Below are 27,100 nucleotides of genomic sequence, written 5' to 3'. Positions count from 1 at the left end.
TTTCAGCGCATGCGCTGTGCATCCTGAAAACCGGCACTTCCATCGGGCCCACGCGTGAGTACCCCGTCCGTACTCGCGCGTTGGGACCAGAATTACTGGCCCAATAAAGTGACAATGGTTGCAAGGGCTATCGATGTTTGTTTTTTTGTAGAGGGGCGCTGCTCATTATTCTAAAGCATATGCCTGGCTGTGCAGGGATGGTGACTGAAAGATAGTGGGAGTTTGCTAGAGATTGTTGTAATGTATGTAATGTATATATACCTTAAGGGAGAGAACTACTTTTTACAGCTCCTGTATACTGTAGTACCGGCAGTGACCACACCTGTATATAAACCCTGAGTAGTGATCTGTACAGTTAGTTCTAGAGTAACCCTCATTCAGTAAACACCTGTTGAATCGTTCCCTGCAGTCTGTTGTCTGATTATTGAAGGACACAACATTAAGATACACGGACATAACAATTGTGTTGGTGCATCAGGCCACTGATCCCCTTCAGGATGAGGTAGGGAGGTGCAGAGATGTGGAGTTACCCAGTACTAAGCCCTCTTCCTCCAATATTCGAAAGATTAGGCTCCCATAACGATTGCAGCAATTCATGAAGAAAGCCTAACACCAGCTTTTCACACTAATTAGAGATGGTCAATAATACAACCTTGCCAGAGTTGCCAACACTCTGCACAAATAAAAGAAATACCAGCAGAACCTGATCCAGAAATATTTCTGCTGAGGGCAATGACTTTTTAAATAGCGCAGGTTTGCATTAATCTTTGTCTCAGGTCACGAGCATGTTGCTGCTCAAGAGATGGTGGCAAGTCCATGTGGTGGGTTGAATTTTAATGGGGAAGGTGGGTTGGGAGCGTGGAGGGCGTGGAGGGGGTGGGGGGGGACCCAGAGGCGGCCAAATTTAACGGCAGGGCCTGATTTGCATGGGAAGCATCTGATTCCCACCCGCAGCCAGCCAGATTGAGAGGATGGCTGGCTCCGGGCAGATAGGCCTGCAGCACTAGGCCGCAGAGAGGAAGGAGGGAGGGATCACGTGGCGGCCAGTGAGTGGCTTGGAGCAACACCAGGGGTGGGTTCGGGGGGGAAGTGGTCTGAGCGGATCAAGGGCCGGGAGCAGCACAGGGGCAGTGGGTGGAGTCTGAAGGATCGGGGGCCGGGAACAGCACGCGAGAGCTGGAGGAGCGGGGTGGGGTCTCAGCAAAGATCGGCATGGGGGGGAGAGCCGGAGGAGCATGGGGTGAAGGAGGCCCCGTGGGGGGATTGGAGGCCTGGAGGTGGAGAGGCCTCTTGGAGGGGAATCGGAGGCCTGGGGCCGGCCTCGTAGGGGGGATCGGAGGCCAGGGGGGAGCGGTGGTGTCTCCGATTGCGGGGGGTGGGTTTGGTAGGGAACCTAGATTCAGGATGTAAGTTACAGCCACTTAACTCCTGGATACAGCAGTCCTGACCTTGCATTAGCTGGTGGGTTTCACGAGGTATACAAAACCCCACCAGCCAAAATTAAATTAAATTCAAAAGATTGGTTAAATATGACCCGTCTCCTGGCTGCCCGCCCATCCCGCTCCCATTAGAACCAGAAGTGGGCAGGTTGAGGTCAGGATTCATATTTTTAACACTTTAACTTCCCACACATCCCCAACCCACCCATTTTTTTAGGTTAAAATCTCCCCACCCCCCAGCGATGTGTCTCTTGTGACTCATCTGTGGTCCCTTCCTTTGCTTCTACTGGTCCATTTCTTCCTCATCCTTAATCTCCAGAAGATCCGGTGGAATCCCCAATGGAATGCCCGTGGAGTGGGTCGTAATTTAGGCTAAGCCATATGGCTGGATGTTTCAAGTGGAGAACAAGCCCATAGAGCAAGTGGTCAGCTCTATGAACACTGCAGTGGGGCCCACAGCAATGGAGCCTCTGGGCCTCTGGTGGTAACTTGAACAGTTTTGGAGGGATCTCAGACTGCTGCCATCCTGGCTCTGAGTTCCAGCATCGCCTCTGTCTTACAAAGCCTGAAGGAGAGCAAGGATAGAGGCTCGGAGAGTGTTGCAACACTCCTGTACTCGTGCAATGGCAGTGGGAGTGCTGAGGCTTCGTCCCATGAGAGTGGCAATGGTGTCGTGGGAGAGGCATATGCTGTCCACTTTCAGAATGACAGCATGCCTGCTCCCGCCAGCCTCTCAACCAGTGCCTTGTTGATTCCAAACAGGCCATCTCAGGTGTCCTCAGTGAAAGTTCAGCGGCGGTCCACCTCCTGAGTTGTAGCCACCGGGGAACCATCTTATAGGGGCATCAGAGTAGGCAAAAGAGCACACAAGACAGACACTAGGGCTTTGCACAAAGGTGGTTCTTAGTTTTCAATTGTTAAATTTTATGAAATTATGAAATTAAGACTGATGAAGCACCTTGGTGTTTTTCTTTTTTGCTTAACTTGGCGGTTGGTCTTTAATATTAAAAATTAAGGGCCACCGTCACCTTGCCACCCACAGGCAGTGCTGCCCTGCTGCGGGACTCCAGTTGCAGCTGCAGCGTGTGACACAACTCAGTGACAGCTTCCTCGCACACTGCTCCCCAGTCAGGTTCAGGTACGAAATCCGCTTCCTAAATACCCACGTGGTGTAGCGCCTCCTGCGTCCTCATCTCTTTCCACCTCTTCTACCAGCATCTCCTGGTCTGTGCACTCTTCCTTGCCGGTGCTGCTGCTCCTCATCCCCCAGCCGCAATGGTACACCATTATAAAAATAATAGTGCTGAATGCAAAGCAGAGAAAGACCCCTACACACCAAAAGGTTCTTTGGACAAATTTTAAAAAACTGCCACTGAGCCAATTCAACCAAAAATCAATGACCCACCAGCAACCTAAAATGGCTTAACCAGAGACTTCCTTTAATGAAGGTGAGGATCTCTTTAAATAGTGTTTCTGCAGCCAGCTTCCCGAATGTTCCCCCCTCCACCGTGATTTGCTCTCCCAGGCCGCCTGCCTTTTTTGCGGCCGAGAGGAGTCCGTGTTCCATGTTTATATAGAACTATGGTGTGGAGATGCCGGAGTTGGACTGGGGTGGACAAATGTAAAAAGTCACACAACACCAGGTTATAGTCCAACAGCTTTATTTGAAATCACAAGCTTTCGGAGCGCTGCTCCTTCTTCAGGTGAAGAAGGAGCAGCGCTCCGAAAGCTTGTAATTTCAAATAAAGCTGTTGGACTATAACCTGGTGTTGTGTGACTTTTTACATATATAGAACTAGCTGGAGTGCCCGGCGGTGCCGAGGGTTTTTTGAGGGCATGTTGTTGTTGGAAGAGAGAGAGAGAGAGACTGGGGGGAGAAGAGAGAGACTGGGGGGGAGAGAGTGACTGGGGGGAAGGGGGGCAGAGAGCGACTGGGGGGAGAGAGAGAGAGGGAAAGAGAGAGGGGGAGGGAGAGAGAGAGAGAGAGAGAGACTGGGGGAGAAGAGAGAGATGGGGGGGAAGAGAGAGAGAGAGAGACTGCTGGATTTAGTTCGGGATTAGCCTGGAGAGAGAGTGGGGGGAAGGAGCGCCTCAGGCCTGACCCGATGGACCCCTGCAAAGGAAGGAAGGAAGGAAGAAGGCGAGCTCTCCCTCCCTCTCCCACCCCCTCACCCTTTCCCTCCCTCACCCTCTCTCTCTCCCTCCCTCACCCTCTCTCTCTCCCTCCCCCTGTCTCGCCCTGCTTCACTCTCTCTCCCTCCATCCCCTCTCCTCTCCCTCCCTGCCCCTCTCCTCACCCTCCTGCCCCCTCTCCTCACCCTCCCGCCCCCTCTCCTCTCCCTTCCTCCCTCCCTCTCCCCTCTCCTCTCCCTCCTCCCCTCTCCTCTCCCTCCCCCTCCTCCCTCCCCTCTCCCTCCCTCCCCTCTCTCCCTCTCTCCCCTCCTCTCCCGCTCTCCCCCCTCTCCCCTCTCCCTCCCCCCCTTCTCCTCTCCCTCCCCTCCTCTCCTCTCCCTTCCCCCTCTCCTCTCTCTCCCTCTCCCTCCCCCCTCTCCTCTCCCTCCCCCTCTCCTCTCCCTCCCCCTGTATCTCCCTGATTTCCTCTCTGTCCCTCCCTCCCCCTCTCTGTCTGCCTTTCCTGAGAGCCCGGCAGCGGTGAGCCGAAGCCCCCGTGTGCGGATCATCGCCTCAGGGCCGGCCGGTGTGGGTTGCCGCCGACGTTGACGCGCGCGCTGACTCCTGCCCCGCCAGCCTTTACTAAGGTGGCGGCGATGGCTACGCTCGGCTCAGTCCTGCGCTGCCAGCCTTTACCAAGATAGCGGCAATCGCGGGGCGGTCCCAGCGGGACGGGCGGTGCCTAGCTCGGGTGTGGCTGGCGAGGAGAGGCCGAGGCTTCGAGGCCTGCAGGTGGGGTAACCCTCCAAGGTTGCGGCGCCTGGCGGAGGCAGCGAGTCGAGGAAAAAAAAGGGTGAAAGGTAGGAAAATTAATCAGCTTAGAAAAAATATTTACAAATTAATTTACTTTTTTTAAAAACAATTTCCCCTCCACACACACAGAAAGTGGGAAAAATAAACACACAGAAAGTGGGAAAAATAAATCAATAGTTAGAAATCAAGATGGCGGCCACTCATCTCAGCTCAGAAGGATTAGGCCCGCCCACACACACAATGAACCCCCCCCGTGACGCACCGATTGGTCAACCATCAGGTCACTCAAGTGTAGGATTGGTCAAGCATCACGTCACTCAACGCTATCCCCTGTAGGATGCCCCGCCCACACACGCAATGAAATGCCCCCCATGACGCACTGATTGGTCAACCATCAGGTTAATCCCCTGTACGATTGGTCAACCATCACGTCACTTAACGCTAATGAGCAGAATGTTGCCGTTTTTTGAATCTTTTTTGTATACTGTCTGAACAATTTTTGTCTGACCAAATAGTAAATATGCCTATTAGACTCCCCTAATGATAAGCTTTCTTTTGATATAACATATGTGTAGGTACGCTCTATAATTTTTGATTGTATAGCCGGACAGACAGACAAACAGACAGAAAGACAGACAGACCAACCGTTTTATATATATATAGAAGATAGATAGATAGATATGTGAGGTTGCAGCCCCTGTTCCATTATTTGAAGGGGCTGCTCCTTGATTTTTGGTTGCACTTCAGTCCCACGCTCCTGATCTTCGGTCACCCGGGGCGGAGGGGAGCGGGCAGGTCGGTGGACCTCCTCGTAGGACTGCTCCTCGGCCTGGCCAAAGTGGCCATTAATAGGTCCAGGCAGCGGGTGGTCGAGGGGGTCATCCGGCCCGATTGCCTGCCTCTCTTCTGCGGCCATGTTCGCGCCCGGGTGGCCCTGGAAATGGAGCACGCGGTGTCCACCGGTATACTTGAGGCCTTCCGAGACCGGTGGGCGCTGCGGGGACTGGAGTGCTTCATCACCCTGGCAAACCAAATTTTAATTTAATTTGTTAAGTTTTATTTAAAGTTTTATTAAGTTACAGTTAATTTACAGTTAATTTGGTTCAATAAAAAGAGGACCGTGATTTGCTGGGGAGGAGTAAGAATTAGCGAATCAGACGTTGGCACAGACCAATTTTAAAAGAGGATCCTAAAACAGTCCAAAGACCTGATTTAAATATCTTAATAGCTTAATTTAGGCAGGGGCTTGGGAACAAGAGGTATCCCCTGACCACCTGGTAACACATTTCCAGTCTATATTGCGCGCGTTGGATCGCGGCTCGTTAATGGTAGGTTTAGCTTCCGTTTTGCACTGGAAGAAATGGTCAAAAAGTCTAATTCCCCCCCACACAATTAGGCTGAAGTGCTGCAGCAACGCTTGTTTTGTATTGCTTCCCCCTGCAATAAGGACATCATAAACTACCTTTAGTAACTCTTTTTAGTACATCCCCAGTACCACCGTGTCAGCGCTGGGTCAATTTAAATATGCAGAGAATGGTCCTGCGTCGGTTTAAGGACCCTGCTGCAAAAATGCGTGGAAAAACTGGGTGGAGCTTGCGCAGTGCAAGCTCGGCTAGTTTTACCATTTCTACCGCAGCCTGAACAGCGGTCTTTAAGTGGACCACTGGAGACAGCCGAAGATGGTAGGGAAAGTTTTTTTTAAACTTCCCCTTCGGGGAAGCGTGGAAGAGCAGGAGTGCTTCTCCCAACTCCACAGCACTACTGTGGGCAGCTGCCAACCGTGCATCTCCTCCACATATTGGAGCTTGTCCCCCTGCCCTAAGCCCCAATTTCAAGACCACCCCCACCCCCCGAATCCCAGTCTCTTTTTCCAGACTCCCCATCCTGTCTCCCCCACCTCCACATACCCAGCTCTAATGTACTGGTCTCACTGGATGTAACTCCTATCCAGTTATCCAGTCAGCTAAACACTCATTCAAATAACTCCTCGAGAAGCAGGGTGCTGTTTTGAAGCTTTACTTGAATAAAAGTGTGAAACTGTAAACAAAGACTATGTTTTGAACACAGAGGTAAGTACTATACATTAGATGTTACATAAGATGCAAAAACATGTTTATGAAAACAGAATAGACTGCTTAACACAGGATTATGTGTGCTCCCTGGTTCCGACACCCGGAGAGGTCTGTACCTGTCATAGCGTGCTCCCACTTTATGACATAAGGTGGGACCGCTGCAAAACGAACGTGTGCACCCCCTTGAATGATCCTAATGTTCTCCACCCTGTATACTGGTGCGGGTCGGGCTGTCCCACCCATGACTGGCATCCTCACTACTATCCCCATGATAGTGTGATTGGAACGTCCACAATCCACTGGGACAGGGTAGGCCTCAGAAACTAGCCGGAGTTGACACGGGCTCAGCGAATTACTAAACGGGTGGAGGGCTGCGAGGTGCTTGTTGCTAATCCAGGAGGGGACTAAACCTTGTTTTAAATCCTCCAGGTTGCTGCGGCCCTTGCCCAGCAACCATGCCCCATATAACACGCACACCTCATTCTGTGCAGCTTGATCCGAAACATTCCTGTCCTCCCGTATAAGTGCATTTACTGTTTTGGCGTGTCTCTCCAGCTCAGCTATTATCTCCTTTAAATGGACCGTCATAGCCTGGTCCTCATGCAACTCTGAGCCAACCACTGTGTTCTCCTCTGTTAGGAGTTTTCTTAACTGGGTCTTTAAACCATTTATCTGGGTTTGCAACTCTATATCATCTCGGCTGTTTATCACTGAGGACCCTGTACTATAAGCTGTAAAAACATCATTCCAGGTCCCCCTTCTTTGTCTCCCTGTGCCCATATTATGCTCAGGATGCAAACTGTACAGCTTCGCTTTGTCCACATTGGCAAATTCGAACTCATAAAACTTTCTAAACATTTCCTTCAACAGGGCTTGGTACAACCATTCTGTCCTTTTAGGGCACCACTCAGGTAAGTGCACCTCGGTCAGGTTCAGGATCACTGAAGCCACTGCGTAGTGTACCCCCTGGTACAGCAGCTTATCTGTTGGTACTAGGACTAAACCATTCCCTGGTCCCTTGGTGGTGGTAGGACACCACTGGACTATAGTCCGTGATGTTGTGGTCATTGGCAGGGGCATTTGAGGGCGGGTCACAAGTTCAGTGGCATTCACTGGGATCGGGGAGTGTGGGACCGCGCACGCATGCAGGCTGGAATCCCACTCCACCCCCTCCCCGGCATCTTGCCATTGCCGGTGGAAAATGATGGATACGCCGGTGGGGCAGACCTTCTCTGACCCCCACATACAGACATAAATCCCCTGATCCGGTTCCCACCACTTGTCCCAGCACACACTCAACCCCCCTCGGGTCCCTGTAATCGTCCAATGGGTATTGTTCCCCAATCGTTCCCAATCGACTGCGGGGTTTCCTATATCCTTGCTCAGCTTTCTGAGCCACCACTACCTATCCAAGGGAATCTGTCCCTTGCATGTCAAACATACACGTTTCCCTACGGTGACGCTGACCCTTGTGGCGACGACCTGTACCCTGGGGCACAGGAGGAAGGCCTCCCCGTACGTGAACCCGGTCTGGCTGGAGTACTGAGTCGAATTGGACCCCAACCACCCTGGCCACCTTCCCTCATGGAAGTAAATGGAGAGCTCCTCCACACCCCGTTCGTCAGCCCCATCGGTAACGATCGGTGCTCTCTCTCCTGAACACCCATAGATATGGGAGTCCTCCATGTCTCCTTGATCACTGATGCTCACCCCTACCAGGGAGAGCAGGAGCAGAACCTTCCTCATCCCGACTTCCTTTCTGTAGGGACACACAAACAAAATAGCCATGTCCCGAAGGTTCACTGGCCTGACACAGTTATCGAAATTCAAAAACTTAACTTATCACCACTAAAACTAAACCACTAAAATCCCAAACTTCCAAACTGTAAAAACACACTTAAAATACTCCAGAAAACTATATACATCCACCGCCCGTCTCCGGAAGGCCAGGCTAATTCCTGATTGGCCTGTACCTTTTATGGAATCTGGGTAGCTTGTACGCCTGGGCATAAGGTGACCTGTGCCACCGGACCCGAAGAGTCCTTCTTGAAACAACTGGGAGTTTCCCTGACTCCCAGTTAACCAGGGTAGTGTGTCCTCCGGTGCTGCAACACACTACTCCCTTCTTTGTGGCTGCCGAATCCCTATCCTGTCCTGTGGGTTCCCCACAGCCTGATGCCACAGGCTGGGGACCCTTCTCTCTCTCCTTGCCCAACACTACCTCTCCTGTGAGTCCCTCACCTTTGGAGGCTGTAGGCTGGGGATCCGTGTCCCTAGACTTGTCCCTAACCTTTGGTTTTCCCTTCCTGCTAAGGGTTCTCCTGGGGCTGGACCATACTCTAAAATGACACTCAGGTGACCAAGGTAGCTTAGGCGGTGGTGTGCGAGGGGACCTCCTTAAGGCTCCGACTACTGGGAGTGTACCTGAGTCCCACTTAATTGGTGGGAGGGCCTCTCCAGTCACACAATTCACTGCCCCCACCTTTGTGGTCTGTGAATCAGCTACAGCTGCAGGCGACTGCTCTCTAGCCTTAACGCGGTTAACCCTTGCTGACCGTTCTCCACTCTCCGCCTTAAACAGCTTGTAAGAAGTCACACAACACCAGGTTATAGTCCAACAGTTTTATTTGAAATCACAAGCTTTCGGGGCGCTTCTCCTTCGTCAGGTGAAGTGGAGAGATGCATAAAGACACAGCTTATATAGTCAGAGAATAATGCCAGATGATTACAGGTAATCTTTCTAACTGCCATTTATCACACCTCGGCAGAGAGATAATCACAGCAATCAAAGGTGTGAATGGTGTCCAAACATGTCAGTCAGGAAAACATTACATCAAAGAACAATGAGGTGGGGTCACAAGGGGTCAAATGTTGCAGATGCTGGGGTTTGTATGAAAAACAAAAAAACAGACAATAAAACATTTTTTTTGCTGGAAATCACAGCAGGTCCGGCCGCATCTGTGTAGAGAGAACAAGCCAACGACGACTTGAGTCTGGATGACCCTACGTCAGGTGGGGTTACATGTAGCGTGACATGAACCCAAGATCCCGGTTGAGGCCGTCCTCATGAGTGAGGAACTTGGCTATCAGTTTCTGCTCTACGATTTTGCGTTGTCGTGTGTCTCGAAGGCTGCCTTGGAGAATGCTTACCCGAAGATCAGAGGCTGAATGTCCTTGACTGCTGAAGTGTTTCCCGACTGGGAGGGAACACTCCTGCCTGGCGATTGTTGTGCGGTGTCCGTTCATCCGTTGTCGCAGTGTCTGCATGGTCTCGCCGATGTACCATGCTCCGGGGCATCCTTTCCTGCAACGTATGAGGTAGACAACATTAGCTGAGTCACATGAGTATGTACCATGTACCTGGTGAGTGGTGTCCTCACGTGTGATGATGGTATCTGTGTTGATGATCTGGCATGTCTTGCAGAGGTTGCCGTGGCAGGGTTGTGTGGTGTCGTGGTCGCTGTTCTCCTGAAAGCTGGGTAATTTGCTGCGAACGATGGTCTGTTTGAGGTTAGGCGGCTGTTTGAAGGCGAGTAGTGGAGGTGTGGGGATAACCTTTGCAAGGTGTTCGTCGTCATCGATGACATGTTGAAGGCTGCGAAGAACATGGCGTAGTTTCTCCGCTCCGGGGAAGTACTGGACGACGAAGGGTACTCTGTTGGTTGTGTCCCGTGTTTGTCTTCTGAGGAGGACTATGCGATTTTTTGCTGTGGCCCGTCGGAACTGTCGATTGACGAGTCGAGTGTCATATCCCGTTCTTACGAGGGCGTCTTTCAGCATCTGCAACATTTGACCCTTTGTGACCCCACCTCATTCTTCTTTGATGTAATGTTTTCCTGACTGACCTGTTTGGACACCATTCACACCTTTGATTGCTGTGATTATCTCTCTGCCGAGGTGTGATAAATGGCAGTTAGAAAGATTACCTGTAATCATCTGGCATTATTCTCTGACTATATAAGCTGTGTCTTTATGCATCTCTCCACTTCACCTGACGAAGGAGCAGCGCTCCGAAAGCTTGTGATTTCAAATAAAACTGTTGGACTATAACCTGGTGTTGTGTGACTTCTTACATTTGTCCACCCCAGTACAACATCGGCATCTCCACACCATTAAACAGCTTGCACTGATTAATATGGAACCACTTTGTGCGGCGGGGCATCTTAATGGCATACACCATGGGACTTGCCTTGTCCACAATGCTGTATGGACCCATATACAATGGTTCGAAGCTTCCCAACTGGGTGATGATTCTTACCATGACCTGATCCCCTATCTCCCACTCGTGGTGCCTGTTGGGTTCCAGCAGCAATCGGTTACTCCAATGCTGCTTTCCCATGTTGCCAGCAGCCTGCAGTGAATCTGTTTAAGGTGTTCAAACAGATTTCTGACAAAGCTGTCCCGGTTCACCTCTCTGAGCTGACCTTCTGTCAGCACCGGTGCTAGCACATGGGTGGGGGTCCGCATAACCCTGCCAGTCATCAGCTCGTGTGGGGAATACCCCGTGCTCTTTGACTGGCTGGCTCGGATCCCCATCAAGACTAACGGTAAGACCTCCACCCACTTCTTGGGTGAGTCTCCCGTTTCCTTCCTCAGCTTTTCCTTGATGGTACAGTTTAAACACTCTAGAGGACCCGATGACTGCGGGTTGTAGGCGACGTGCCATTTTCCTTTAATGCCGAGTACCATGAGGGTCTCCTGCATGACCTGTCCGGTGAAGTGACTCCCTTGGTCAGACTCCACATACTGTGGGAATCCCCATCGTGAGAACACTTCCCTGACCAGGATCTTGGCTGTACCCAACGCGGTAGCTGTGCGGCAGGGAAAAGCTTCTACGCACTTCGAGAACACATCCACCAGGACTAGGCAATACTTGTAGCCTCCTTGGGCGGTGTGTAGGGACCCAATGTAATCGATCTGGATCGACTGCCATGGTCCCTCTACCCTCCTGGTGTGTCCCAAAGATACCTTCCTTTTCTGGGGGGTCAGGGTTATTGGCAGCACACACCAGACAGTCGGCACAGAACTCGCAGAGCTGTTCCCTCAGTCCTGGCCACCATCCTGCCTGTTCCACCCTCTGCCAGGTGGCTTCAGACCTGGGATGCCCCACTCCTGGACCCTCATGGGCCAGTTGAAGGAATTCCCTTCTGTGCTGCTGCGGCACTACCCATTGCTCCCCCCTGAACAACATGCCTTCCTTTACGGTGATGGCTGCTGTACCGTACGGGCCCTCTACTTTCTCCCCTTTTGCGAGCGCGTCCAGGACGGCTCTGAGGATGGGATCCCGTACCTGGGCCTGCTTTAGGTCCGGGACCAAGGCTACCCCTTGTGTTCCTACCTTGTCCTGGATTGCGGCTACCGACCCTGTCTGATAGGGGTCCCAAAACTCTCCTTCCCTAGCTCCCTGCTTGGCTTGTTCATCTGTAGGGTTATCAAAATTCCCACATTCCCCAAAAGTTGCTAAGGAAGGGACCCTGATTTTGGACAAGTTATTAAAAAGGGTACCCAAAGAAAATGGCTTCTGAAACCTCGTGACCGAGGCCTGCAGGATTTTAAAAAGCAAGGCCCTGCAAAAGGCAGGCCCATTCAAATCCTGAAACGAAACCTAAAATGCATGGATCTGTGTGGAAGACTTTGTCATTTTCTAAAGCCAGACAGCTAGGTAAACACAGAATATGCATCTTTCATCTCGAAACAGTTAACTCAGGATAGACGTAATCTTGAGGCCATTAACTTTTTGCATACATAATCGGTAACCGCTCAAAGGAGCCACCAAGCTAGGAAAAGATGATTAAACATTCATAAATGACAAACAGCCAGGATATTGAAGCCGTTAAAACAAGGAGATAACCGCCCCAAAAGCCGTTAAGGTGAATGACTGTAAACACTTTAGACAAGCCCGCCAAAATTAAACAAAGAACTGACCTGATTTGGCACGCAGATAAGGGAATGGAGAACCTGTATAATTATAGGCCCACCGGTAGCTCAGGACGCTCAGCATGGCAGAAGAGGGCTAGCCATCGGGGCACGATAAGGAATGAAGCCAAACAGCAAGATCGAGGGGCAGCACGGCAGAAGAGGGCCAGCCACCGGGGCACAATAAAGAATAGAGCCAAATAGCAAGATCAAGGTAACAATTGAGGACAATTAGGCCGCAACCGTAGCCTTACACGACTGAGCCGACCCCGAAGGCCACCAACCGAGCCCAGCCGCAACGAAACTCAACGACCAGACCACCACCAGAAGAGCATAAGAACATAAGAAGTAGGAGCAGGAGTAGGCCATACGGCCCCTCGGGCCTGCTCCGCCATTCAATAGGATCATGGCTGATCCGAACCTAGACTCACGTCCACTTCCCTGCCCGCTCCCCGTAACCCCTAATTCCCTTATCAGCTAGGAAACTGTCTATCTCCATTTTAAATTTATTTAATGTCGCAGCTTCCACAGCTCTCTGAGGTAGCAAATTCCATAGATTTACTACCCTCTGAGTGAAGAAGTTTCTCCTCATCTCAGTTTTGAAACGGCAGCTCCTTATTCTAAGATTATGCCCCCTAGTTCTAGTCTCACCCATCAGTGGAAACATCCTCCCCGCATCCACCCGATCAAGCCCCCTCACAATCTTATATGTTTCGATAAGATCGCCTCTCATTCTTCTGAATTCCAATGAGTAGAGGCCCAACCTACTCAACCTTTCCTCATAAGTCAACCCCCTCATCTCCGGGATCAACCGAGTGAACCTTCTCTGAACTGTCTCGAGAGCAAGTATATCTTTTCTTAAATATGGAAACCAAAACTGTACGCAATATTCCAGGTGTGTCCTCACCAGTACCCTGTATAACTGAAGCAAGACTTCCCTGCTTTTATACTCCATCCCCCTTGCAATAAAAGCCAAGATTCCATTGGCCTTCCTGATCACCTGCTGTACCTGCATACTAACCTTCTGTGTTTCATGCACCAGGACCCCCGATCCCTTTGTACTGTAGCACTTTGCAGTTTCTCTCCATTTAGATAATAACTTGCTCTTTGATTTTTTCTGCCAAAGTGCATAACCTCACACTTTCCAACATTATATTCCATCTGCCAAATTTCTGCCCACTCACTTAGCCTGTCTATGTCCTTTTGCAGGTTTTTTATGTCCTCCTCACTCACTGCTTTCCCTCCCATCTTTGTATTGTCGGCAAACTTGGATATGTTGCACTTGGTCCCCTCCTCCAAATCGTTAATATAGATTGTAAAGAGTTGGGGTCCCAGCACCGACCCCTGCGGAACACCACTAGTTACTGATTGCCAACCCGAGAATGAACCATTTATCCCAACTCCCTGTTTTCTGTTAGATAGCCAATCTTCCACCCATGCCAGCATATTACCCCCAATCCCGTGATTTTTTATCTCGTGCAGTAATCTTTTATGTGGCACCTTGTCAAATGCCTTTTGGAAGTCCAAATACACCACATCCACTGGTTCCCCTTTATCCACCCTGTTTGTTACATCCTCAAAGAATTCGAGCAAATTTGTCAAACAGGACTTCCCCTTCATAAAACCATGCTGACTCTGTCCGATTAAATTATGCTTATCCAAATGTCCTGTTACTGCTTCCTTAATAATGGACTCCAACATTTTACCAACCACAGATGTTAGGCTAACTGGTCTATAGTTTCCAGCCTTTTGTCTACTTCCCTTTTTAAATAAGGGCGTTACATTAGCAGTTTTCTAATCTGCTGGGACCGTTCCTGAATCCAGGGAGTTTTGGAAAATTACCACCAATGCATCCGCAATCCCTACCGCTACTTCTCTCAAGACCCTAGGATGTAAGCCATCAGGTCCAGGGGATTTATCTGCCTTAAGTCCCATTATCTTACCGAGTACCATCTCCTTAAGTGATTTTAATCGTGTTTAGCTCCTTCCCCCCTATAGCCCCCTGTTTGACCAGTGTTGGGATATTTTTAGTGTCCTCTACTGTAAAGACTGATACAAAATATTTGTTCAGCGTTTTTGCCATCTCCATGTTCCCCACTACTAATTTCCCTGTCTCGTCCTGTAAGGGACCAACATTCACTTTAGCCACTCTTTTTCTTTTTATATAACTGTAGAAACTCTTGCTATCTGTTTTTATATTTTTTGCTAGTTTACTTTCATAATCTATCTTCCCTTTCTTAATTAATCTTTTAGTTAATCTTTGCTGGCTTTTAAATGCTTCCCAATCTTCTATCCTCCCACTAGATTTGGCTACTTTATATGCCCTTGTTTTCAGTCGGATACTATCCTTTATTACTTTACTTAGCCACGGATGGCTATCTTTTCTTTTATGCCCCTTTTTCCTCAGTGGAATATATTTTTCTTGAAAGTTGTGAAATATCTCCTTGAATGTACACCACTGCTCATGTACAGTCTTACACCTTAATCTATTTTCCCAGTCCACTTTAGTCAACTCTGCTCTCATACCTTCATAGTCTCCTTTATTTAAGCATAGTACGCTGGTTTGAGATCCAACTCTCTCACCTTCCAACTGAATTTGGAATTCAACCATGTTATGGTCACTCATTCCAAGGGGATCCTTTACTATGACATTTTTTATTAATCCTGTCTCATTACACAGGACCAGATCTAAGATTGCCTGCCCCCTGGTTGGTTCAGTAACATACTGCTCAAGGAACCCATCCCTAATGCACTCTATGAACTCTTCCTCAAGGTTGCCCTGCCCAATTTGATTTGTCCAGTCAATATGAAAGTTAAAATCTCCCATGATTATAGCTGTTCCCTTATTACAAGCCCCAATTATTTCCTGATTTATACTCCGACCAACAGAGTTGCAACTGTTAGGAGGCCTATAGACTACGCCCAATAGTGACTTTTTCCCCTTATTATTCCTTATCTCCACCCAAACCATTTCACTATCCTGATCCTTTGACCCAATACTATTTCTCACTATTGCAGTGATTCCATCCTTTATTAACACAGCTACCCCACCTCCCTTTCCTTCTTGTCTGCCCTTCCTAATAGTCAAATACCCCTGGATGTTTAGTTCCCAGTCATGGTCACCCTGCAGCCATGTCTCCGTAATGGCCACCAGATCATACCCATGTGTAGTTATTTGTACCATCAACTCGTCTATTTTGTTACAAATGCTGCGTGCATTCAGATAAAGAACTTTTAAATATGTTTTGTGACAATTTATTCTTGCTTTTTACCCCCTTTATTACTTTACCTTTATCTTTATATATTCTGTCCCTTCCTGACACGCTCTGGTTTTAATTCCCCCACTGCTACCTTGCTCTATTGCCTTCTCCGCTGACATTTTTATTTTTTGCTCTCTAGAAACCTCCCCCCCACTAATTAGTTTAAAGCCTTCTCTACAGCCCTAGTTATTCGATTCGCCAGGATTCTAGTCCCAGCACTGGCCAAGTGAAGTCCGTCCCAACGGGACAGCTCTCTCCTGTCCCAGTACTGGTGCCAGTGTCCCAAGAAGCAAAACCCATTTCTCCCACACCAGTCTTTGAGCCACGCATTTAACTCTCTGATTTTATTTACCCTAGCCAAATTTGCCCATGGCTCAGGTAGTAATCCAGAGATTATTACCCTTGTGGTTTTGCTTTTTAATTTGGCCCCTAGCTGCTCATACTCCCTCAGCAGAACCTCTTTCCTTGTCCTATCTATGTCATTGGTACCAACATGGACCACAACAACTGGATCCTCCCCCTCCCACTCCAAGTTTCTCTCCAGCCCAGAGGAGATATCCTTAACCCTGGCACCGGACAGGTAACACAACCTTCGGGACTCTCGCTCTCGGCTGCAAAGAACCCTATCTATCCCCCTAATGATACTATCCCCTACCACTACAATGTTTCTTTTTACTCCCCCACTTGAATGGCCCCTCGTTCCACGGTGCTGTGGCCAGGTTACTCATCCTCCCTGCAGTCCCCGTTCCCGTCCTCACAGGGAGTAAGAGCCTCGAACCTGTTGGACAAGAGCAAGGGCTGCGGCTCCTCCAACACTACCTCCTGGATCCCCGTACCTGCCTCACTCATAGTCACACCCTCCTGCCCCTGACCACGGACAACATCTGAATTAGTTAATCTAATTGGTGTGACTACTTTCTGGAACACAGAGTCCAGGTAACTCTCCCCCCTCCCTGATGTGTCGCAGTATTTGAAGCTCGGACTCCAGCTCATCAACACGGAGCATGAGTTCCTCGAGCAGCCAGCACTTACTGCACATGTGATCACTGTGAACATCAATGGTGTCCACCAGCTCCCACATATTGCAGCAGTAACACATCACCTGCTCTCCCATTCTATGTAATTAATTAAATTTATTAATATTATTTTTAAATACCCTCTGCCCCGATTCTAGATGATGAATATCACACCTCTATTTAATTGAACTTACCAACTTATAAAGGTTTAAAAGGGAAGGAAAAGTACTCACCAACCAGCCAATCACCTACCAGCTTGGCTGTGATGTCACTTTCGAATTCTGACCTCCCTTTGGAATGTTGCCTGCGGAGCCTGTTTAGGCTGCCTCGCCTTGCTGCTCCAGCTCGAATCAACACCCGCTGCTGCTCCCGGCTGTCTCGACTGGGCGTCGCTTCGCTGCTCTGCCTCCTCGGTGTCTGTGAATCCTGAGACTGGCAGGAAAAACAAGGCCAGAAACAAAACAGAAACAGCACCTAACACTCCACTTACCCTAACTCTCTCACTTACCCAAACCCTCAGCACTCTCTGCTACTCGCACTCAGTCTGAACAACCATTCTGCAAGGTAAAGTACCCAACAAAGACTTTACTCTTTAAACTGAGGAAAAGGGGGTACTTTACTCGGACGACTCCACCGCCGCGCCCTGGGACCACGTGACGACGGCAGGCCCCAAAGGACACAAAGAGCGAACCCCAAAACCACAACCGGCTTAATCAACAGGTTTCGAACTGTCAAGGAAACCCCATTGGTGAGCATAAATCCCTGGCCCCTTTAGTTCAATCTCGTTAGGTATTGGGAGTGGGACAAGGGTAGGGGGATTATTAATGTGATTGTTCCCTCATTGTGCCGTGTGTTCCCTATTCCCAACTAAGTGTAACTTTATATGCCTGTAATTATTCTAGTGATTTTTCCAGTATTGTAATATTGTTGTGCCTTTTAATAAAATTACGGTTTTCTTGTACCAAACCAATTGTCTACTCTATTTCTGTATCGCCGCCTGTACCTAAGTCCGGTGTCTAGAATCCAGGGGTGTGGGAATGATTCGAACCGCTCAGAGACAGTCAGGGGCAGAGCTGACTGGGCACACACCACCCCCTACACATCTGCCCTTTGATTCCCCTCTCTCAAGGGCTCTGTCTTCGAATGGGCCCTAACCTTGTAGATAAAGACCTTCCCTTCTTTCCCTACCGCTGTCATGATTTTCTCCAGCAGAGGCTTGATGGCCAGAGGTCTCTCGTCAGCGGAGGTGTATCCCCGACAGGACCAGATGGCCAGGTATTCTGTACACGAATTGCATGTGAACATACTGTCCGAGCAAATCGTGTAGGGGGTAGGGAATTTCTCTGGGTGTGTAACCACGTACACTACCGTGGACAGTTCAGCCTGCTGGGCGCTCATGGTGCTGGGGAGTTTAATTGACAGGGCAATGTCTGCCCCTGGGTCATAAACTCTGTTACGTCCGTGTAATAATCAGACACAGACTGCGGAGAACGGTACAACGGTGTTTACTCAACGTGGCTCAGACTGCAACTGAACTGTACAGATTACTACTCAGTGTTATATACAGGTGTGGTCACTGCCAGTACTACAGTATACATGAGCTGTACAAAGTAGTTCCCCCCTTAAAGGTACATACATTACAATTCCTCCCCTTTTAGATTAACAGTACCATAACACTCATTTAACAATTAAATATCAAACTAATTACAATTAACACTTTTAACATGCAACATTAGCTGAAAATAGTCTATTTATAAATTCAGTCTTTGGGGAGGCTTCCTGATCCTTTCTGGATAGCGCATTTCCCGAGTGTCTTGCTCTTCGTGCGGAGGCGAGTCTGACCCCCTGTCGTCGGTTGGTTCATCAGCTTCCGATGCTACTGTTTCTGGGGTAGATGTGACCTGTACGTCGGGTTCATCACCAGGTACGTATGGGCGAGGCATGGGGTTGACTTGTTCCTGTGACTCTAGGATCTGGTCAGCATGGCGTCTCACGATGCTCTCCCCAACGTCCACTATGTACATTAGTGGGCCCTGCCGTGTGCATATTGTTCCTGGCTGCCATTTTTCTGTTCGGTAGTCGTGGGCCAAGACTGGTTGCCCTACATTGAAGCTCCTTGTTGACTTCTCATGGATGTGCTGGAATTGCTTACTCTCAACATCTCTTCGTACGTTTGGTCTGAGCAAATCCAGGCGAGATCTTAACCTTCGGTTAAAGAACATCATGGCTGGGGCCTGGTTGGTGACTGCATGTGTCGCATTCCGGTAGGCGAACAGGAAATTGTCCAACTTGTGCTGCAGCGGAATGTTGTCATTGTACATAGCGTTTATTGCCTTCTTAAAGGTTTGTACGAACCTCTCAGCCAATCCATTTGTGGCTGGATGATACGGGGCGGATGTGTAATGCCTTACCCCATTCTTTTTCAAGAACCTCCAGAACTCTTCGGACACAAACTGTGGTCCGTTGTCGGAGCAAATCTGTTCTGGCAAGCCATTCCTGACAAAAATGGTCCGTAGGGCTGCAATAGTTTTCTCCGTGGTGCTGGAGGACATTTTGATCACCTCAGGCCATTTCGAGTGCGCATCCACGGCTATTAAAAACATTGAGTCCATGAATGGACCAGCAAAATCAATATGCACCCGCTGCCATGGAGATGAGGGCCACTCCCATGGGTGTAGAGGGGCCTGTGGTGGTGCATTTTGGACTTTCTGGCATCCTGAGCAGCTCTTGGTCAGGTCCTCGATTTGTTTATCGATTCCCGGCCACCACACATAAGCCCTGGCTAGGCTTTTCATTTTTACCCCTCCCAAATGACCCTCATGAAGCTCACTGAGCACTCTATCCCTTAACTTGGGTGGAATTACCACTCGGGATCCACACATCAAGGTCCCCCGGCACACTGACAGCTGTTCTCTCCTTGTCGAGAATGCTGGCAACAGTGAGTCGCCATGTGCTGGCCATCCCTTCACCGTCAAATCATATACCCGAGACAGTGTCGGGTCATTTCGGGTTTCCTTTTCGATACAAGCATTAGTTACCGGTAGGTATTCAACTATAGTCAAATGGAATATTTCGACAGGATCCACTGCTGGTGCTTCCTCCGCAGTAGGCAGTGGCAGGCGTGATAGCCCATCAGCATTTCCATGCTGTTTCGTGCCCTTATATTCAATCTCATAGTGGTGCGCCCCTAGAAAAAGTGACTATCACCGGAACGCCCTTCTTCGGATTAAAAATGGAGACAAGAGGCTGGTGATCAGTCAGCAAGGTGAATTTCTGCCCGTGCAGATAGTGATTGAACTTTTTCACTCCCCACACTAGGCTGAGGGCCTCCCTGTCAATCTGGGCATAGTTACACTCGGCTGAGGTTAGTGATCGTGACGCAAAGGCTATTGGCCTCTCTGAGCCGTCCGAGAATTTGTGCGACAGCACCGCTCCAATGCCATAGGGTGACGCATCACATGCCAACCGAATTGGTAATGCTGGGTTGTAATGGGCCAATACCTCTTTCGATGTGATTAGTGTTTTGCTCTTCTGGAAAGCTCGTCTACATTCGTCACTCCACTTCCATGGCACCCCAGTTTGCAGTAGGGTGTTCAGTGGGTGTAGTATTGTAGACCAATTCAGCAAGAACTTATGGTAGTAGTTTACCAGCCCGAGGAACGACCTCAGTTGTGACACATTTTCCGGTGCTGGAGCCTTGACTACTGCCTCAATCTTCTCTGGGGACTTATGTAACCCCTCTTTATCGATAACATGGCCACAATACGAGATTTGTTTTCTAAAAAACTCGCATTTGGGGCGGTTAGCTCGGAGCCCATATTCCTGCAATCTAGTGAGCACCTGCTCCAGGTTGGCAAGGTGATCACTGTCATTTTTGCCCGTGACCAGGATGTCGTCCAAATAACACTGGGTCCCTGGGATCCCTTGCAGGACTTGTTCCATTGCCCTCTGCCAAATAGCCGGAGCTGATGCTACCCCGAATACCAGCCGGTTGTATTGGTAGAGACCTTTATGGGTGTTGATTGTGAGGTATTTTTTTGATGCTTCTTCTACCTCCATTTGCAGATACGCCTGGGCCAGATCAATCTTAGTTAAGTGATTCCCTCCAGATAGCGAGGCGAAAATATCTTCAATCCGCGGAAGTGGATATTGTACGGTGTGAAGGACCGGGTTCACTGTTACCTTAAAATCCCCACAGATGCGGACCTTCTTTGGTTCCCCAGGCGTGCTGCTCAACGATTTTTTCATCACAGGGACGATGGGTGTAGCCCACTCGCTCCAGTCTATCTTGGACAGTACACCTGAACGTTCCAGACTCTCCAGCTCTGCTTCGACGGCTGGGCGGATCGCATAAGGTACCGGTCTGGCCTTATAAAATTTTGGGCTTGCGTTTTCTTCAATTTTAATCGTTTCTGTCATGCCTTTTAGTGTTCCGAGTCCTTGCTGGAAGACTTCTTTCGCGTCAGTTAGGATCTTTGACAGTCGCCCAGGTGTGACGTCGTCATCCTTTTTGTCAGCCACAGTCAGTGCCTGTATGGAATGCCAATCCAGTTGTATTTTCCGGATCCATTCACGTCCCAGTAATGGTGGTCCTCCATCTTGCAATACATACAGGTCTAGTTTTGGTGTTTCCTTACCGTTATATATAACGGTCACCCTTATTTTTCCTTTGGGGTAGACTTTTTGCCCTGTGTACGTCTTCAAAATAATTTTTGTGTCTCTCAAGGGTATGTGTGAGAATAGCCACTCGTAGTCCCGTCGGTTTATGACTGTTAGAGCTGATCCTGTGTCCAATTCCATCTTTACCTGGACTCCTGCTATCTTGAGAGTGACCCAAATGGTTCGGTGATCCTCCGTTGTGATCACATTATGTAGTTTCAGACAACTCAGTTCCCTGCTTTCGAAGTCGTTATCACTCTTTTGTTCGTCTGAACTATTCTCCGTTATCTTATGTACCTTCTTGTACTTCCCTTTGGTCGGTTTCTTATTGCTGGTTTTCTTTCCCGACCTGCAGACTCGTGCCATGTGTCCTACTTTTCCACACTGTCTGCACACTTTGTCTTTGAACCAGCAATCCTTCTGGTCGTGTGTTGTTCTGCCGCAGCGATAGCACTTCTCTGTTCCATATGACATTTCGTTTGTGCCATATTCTTGCGGTCTCTGTTGTATCTCTGCAGCACCCCGTGCTGCTGCTTCATATGATACCGCAATGCTGAAAGCCTTTTCCAGCGTAAGGTCCTTTTCAGATAAAAGCCGTTTCCAGGTTCCTTCACTTTGAAGCCCACACACAAACTTGTCCCTTAAGGTATCTGCCAGCCCCACTCCAAACTGGCAGTGTTTCGATAGTTTGCGCAGTTCTGTTAAATAATCAGCATTGCTTTCATCCTTATGCTGGTTCCGTTTGTGAAACTTGAATCTTTCTGCTATCAGCAGCGGTGTGGGGTTTAAATGTTCCTTTAGTATCGTTACTATGTCTTCAAAACTCTTTTCCATTGGCTTCGTTGGGGTTACTAGATTTCGTAATAAACCATACGTCTTTGCACCCATTAAATTTAACAATACCGACGCTTTCTTGTCATCTAACACCTCATTTGCCTTGCAGTGCACCTCTATTCGTTCGACATATGTAGTCCAATCTTCGACTTCATTGTCAAATGCGGTGATACTGCCACTCTTCGGCATTTTGGGTGTGGTTTAAAATGGCGTCTCCCAATGGCTTAAAATGGCATCTCCCGCGCTTTCCTTCCTCCCCCACTTCTGCCGACGCCGCTCCCGGCGGTTCTCGTGGCAATGGCGGCGCCCTGTAGGTTTCGCGTGATTCTCCTGCACTTTTGCCAATGCCGCTCTCGGCGGTCCTCGTGGCAATGGCGGCGCCTCACGGGTTTCTGCGCGTCTCTCTCTCCCTCTCTCCAATGCTGCTCGGCCCCTGAACACCGGCTGCGCCCTGTGCGCTCTGCCCCCTCTCTCTCTCCCCTGTCGACGCTGCTCGGCCCTTTGCTGTGCCGCTCGGTCGGCTCTAGCCCGCCGCCGTCCGGAAATGGTCTGCGCACTATCTGTTGCCAGCCCGTTTCGCTGGACCACCTCGACTGGAAAGCCAAGCCTGGCTCTCGACAGCCTCCCCCGCAATTCTCGAGTCTCTGCTGGATGACTGGGCGGTTGCCCGTGGTCGACGCCCGAGTCTCTGGCCTTGACCTCCAATCCACTGATCTCCAGGAACAAATCCCCGGGAGGTGATGCAGAGTTGCAGGTAGGTTCGAACCTGCCTCGTCGCCAATGTTACATCTGTGTAATAATCAGACACAGACTGCGGAGAACGGTACAACGGTGTTTACTCAACGTGGCTCAGACTGCAACTGAACTGTACAGGTTACTACTCAGTGTTATATACAGGTGTGGTCACTGCCGGTACTACAGTATACATGAGCTGTACAAAGTAGTTCCCCCCTTAAAGGTACATACATTATAAACTCCACACCCTGTGAGTCGTTTCCCAGCAGATACCGTGCTGGAACCACCCACATAGATCTCGCGGCCTGTGGGGTGTATCCCGGCCTGAAAACCTATGTCTACTTCCCATACCCCTTCCACAGAACACCTGTGGGCCGTCCCTGGATAGATCATGTTGGCTGCGAGCTTCGGCTCGCAGAGACCTTTTACCCTTATGTCCATCTGGGAGAGAAGCAGGGTCCAGTGAGCAATGCGGGCGCTGCTCACTGTCCCATCTTTAATTCTCCCATCTAGGAGCATCTGGGTGGGCGTGTGATGGGTGAGGAGAGTGATGGGCGAGGTGCCTGTGAAGATCAATGATCTTTTCACAGCCCAGTGAGTGGCGAGGAGATGCCTCTCACAGATGAAATAGCCCTTGTCTACCTCTGTGAGTATTCTAGAGGAGTACACCACTGGTCTCAGCAGACTGTGCCGCTCCTGGAGCAGCACTGCACTCAGACTGTCCCCGCTGGCTGCTACCTCCAAGAAAAACTCTTTCTCCCCATCTATCGCCCCTAGAGCTGGTGCAGTCTGCAGATTTTTCTTGAGGCTTACAAATGCTTCCTCGCAACCCTCATCCCAAACCCACTCCACTCTCTTGTGTAGGAGTCGGAGCAGAGGGGCTGCTGTGGTGGCGTAATCCTCAATAAAATCCCTGCAGTACCCTGTTAGCCCTAGAAAGGATCTCACTCCTGTCACTGTACTGGGGGCCGGTAACTCTTGTACTGCCTCCCTTCTTGCTTTATCTATGGCCCTTTATCCTGCTCTTACAGCCAGCCCTAGGAACTTTACTTCCTTTTGGCCGATCTGTACCTTCTTGGGGTTTACCTTAAACCCTTCCTGTTTCAGCAACTCCAGCAGTTCAGCCAGTAGTGGACCGTGTTCCTCTCCTTCATCAGTGAATAGGAGCAGGTTGTCCACATACTGGACTAACTGTTGGGGTCGGCTGAAACCTTTTAAGCAATCTGCCATACACTGATGGAAGATGCTGGGGCTGTTGTGGAACCCCTGTGGTAGGCAGTTCCACGTGTACTGTTGGCCCTTAAACGTAAAGGCGAACTTGTACTGGTCCTCTCTTCTCAGAGGGATGGACCAAAACCTGTTGGAAATATCCAGCACCGTGAAGGTGGTCATGGAGGCTGGAATACTTCCCATGAGGTCGGCGACTGCTGCTACCGTGGGTGCACAGGCGGGGATGTTCCTATTAACACCCGATAGTCCACCGTGGCTCTCCAGGAGTTGTCCGGTTTCCTAACCGGCCACAACGGAGAGTTTACATGGGTGGTTATTGGTCTCAATACCCCTTGTTTGACCAGAGAGGTCATGGCCGTTTCCATGTCCTTCTCTGCCTCTTTTGGGAAGTTATACTGCTTTTGTGGTCGGGTCATGGGGTCCCCATCTACACTCACTTCTACCCCGTTCACCCTCCCACAATCATGCTTGTGGGTGGCAAATGCGCCGAAATGTGCTCGCACAAATGCCTGGTACTCCACTGGAGTGTTACTGACCATTTGCTCAAGGTCGTAACCCTCCTTGGGTTTTAGGTACACAGGGTCCCCTTGCCCTGCTTCCCTGGGATAACTGCCACTTCACCCTCTTTGCCGGTGCATGCTCCCCACAGACAGTGGTTCCTAAGATCCACTAGGATCCGGTGGCCTATCATAAAATCAGCCCCCAGGATCCCCTTCCCTTCCTGCTCCCACTTCATTAGAACACAAGTCCACTTGGTGTGGAGTGCTCCTAAATGAATGGACAGTGGGACAGAGAACGAGCCAACTTGCTCGTTACCTGTGAACCCCACTAAGCTGTATGGGACCCCGTTAGACAGAGGTGAGGCAGCGGGGTTATCTGAATAGACGATGGTGCTTGAAGCTCCCGTATCCAACAGATAGGTCCCTTTTACCTTCCCCACCTCCATCTTAACAAGCGATCTTTTCCATACATCGTACTCAAGGGGACACAGATAGACAGGCTGCGCTGGCTCTAGTCATAAGTCTGTGTTAACTGGGGGGGCAGATGGAGTTAAAGCACCCGTGGCTGTGGCTACCTTCCCTGGGCCAGCCAAAAAAACCTGAAGTGCAGCTACTATCGAATCTACTGTGGGGGTAGAGGCCTGTGTTTCTGCCTTTGGGGCGGGAGCTGGGGCATTCTTTCCTGCACTATCCTTCCAAGGATTTTTACAGTCCCTTCTCCAATGCCCACTCTTCCCGCACCCGAAGCAGTTATGCCTCACATCGGAAGGGTTACACCCTTCCTGGTGCCATTCCTTCTTACCCTGGCTGGGTTTAAACTCGTGCACTTTCCCTTTTGTCTGTGGTTCGTCCGCCCCCCTAACGTTGTGGTAAGCCAGGGTCAGCTGTCTGACCACTGTCTCCTCGGTGACCTGGGGGCCCCTTGGGTCGAACCACAGCTCGGCCTTGGCTCTGATCCGTGGCAAGCTGTTTGCCACCAGATTTCGGAGCCAGTGAGCCAGTTCATACTGGTTCAAGTTAGCCCGGTCAAGATCCCCATTACAGGTACTCCTGTACACAGGCCACAGCCTGTCTGCGAAAGCCTGCGGGGTCTCCCCTGCTAACTGAGTAGTCTTCTCCACCCGGGAGAACGGACTACCATCATTCATCCCCATCGCCTCCAGAACTTGATCCCGGATGGCAGCGTACCCTCCCTGTCCCTTCTTGCACTCAGCAGAGAGGGACTGGTACAGCTTGCCATCCAAGGTGAACAGGAGCATCTTGGCCATTTCTGAGTCATAAGAACATAAGAAATAGGAGCAGGAGTAGGCCAATCGGCCCCTCGAGCCTGCTCCACCATTCAATAAGATCATGGCTGATCTGATCCTAACCTCAAATCTTCTATCACTCTCCATCCACCCGAACCCATGTGATCTCCCGGGAGAGGTGAAAAACCAGATAAAAGACCCAATGGCCAATTTGGGAGAAAAAAATCTGGGAGATTCCTCTCCGACCCTTCTAGGCGATCGAAATTCTTCCAGGAGATCACTCTGTCCCTATATTTTCTACAGTACTTACCTTCTGTAAAGACGATCTCCACCCCAGCCAGGAACAGGAATAAAACCATCTCCTGAAATCTAACACAGAATTAGAACACAGTAGGAGCAGAACCAGGCTACATGGCCCCTGGGCCCACTCCACTACCCACAGGGCCATGACCATTCCGAACCTAGACTCATGTCCAATTTCCTGCCCGCTCCCCGTAACCCTTAATTCCCTTTACTTCTAGGAAACTATCTATTTCTGTTTTAAATTTATTTAATGATGTAACTTCCACAGCTTTCTGGGGCAGCAAATTCCACAAACCTACCACCCTCTGAGTGAAGAAGTTTCTCCTCATCTCAGTTTTGAAAGAGCAGCCCCTTATTCTAAGATTATGCCCCCTAGTTCTAGTTTCACCCTTCATTGGGAACATCCTCACCGCATCCACCCGATCAAGCCCCTTCACAATCTTATATGTTTCAATAAGATCGCCTCTCATTCTTCTGAACTCCAATGAGTAGAGTCCCAATCTACTCAACCTCTCCTCATATGACCACCCCCTCATCCCCGGGATTAACCGAGTGAACCTTCTTTGTACTGACTCGAGAGCAAGTATGTCTTTTCTTAAGTATGGACACCAAAACTGTATGCAGTATTCCAGGTGCGGTCTCACCAATACCTTGTACAACTGCAGCAATACCTCCCTGTTTTTATATTCCATCCCCCTAGCAATAAAAGCCAACATTCCATTGGCCTTCTTGATCACTTGCTGCACCTGCATACTAACTTTTTGAGTTTCGTGCACCAGGACCCCCAGATCCCTTTGTACTACAGTACTTTCCAGTTTCTTGCCATTAAGATAATAACTTGCTCTATAATTTTTCCTGCCAAAGTGCATAACCGCACACTTTCCAGTATTGTATTCCATCTGCCAAATCTCTGCCCACTTAGTTAGCCTGTCTATGTCCCTTTGCAGGTTTTTTATGTCCTCCT

The sequence above is a fragment of the Somniosus microcephalus genome, chromosome 9 (assembly GCF_052327205.1).
Source record: "Somniosus microcephalus isolate GS21.2 chromosome 9, FLI_Smic_1.0, whole genome shotgun sequence".
NCBI classification, from domain to species: domain Eukaryota; kingdom Metazoa; phylum Chordata; class Chondrichthyes; order Squaliformes; family Somniosidae; genus Somniosus; species Somniosus microcephalus.
The sequence above is the reverse complement of the archived record's forward strand: the minus strand, read 5'-3'. Positions refer to the sequence as shown.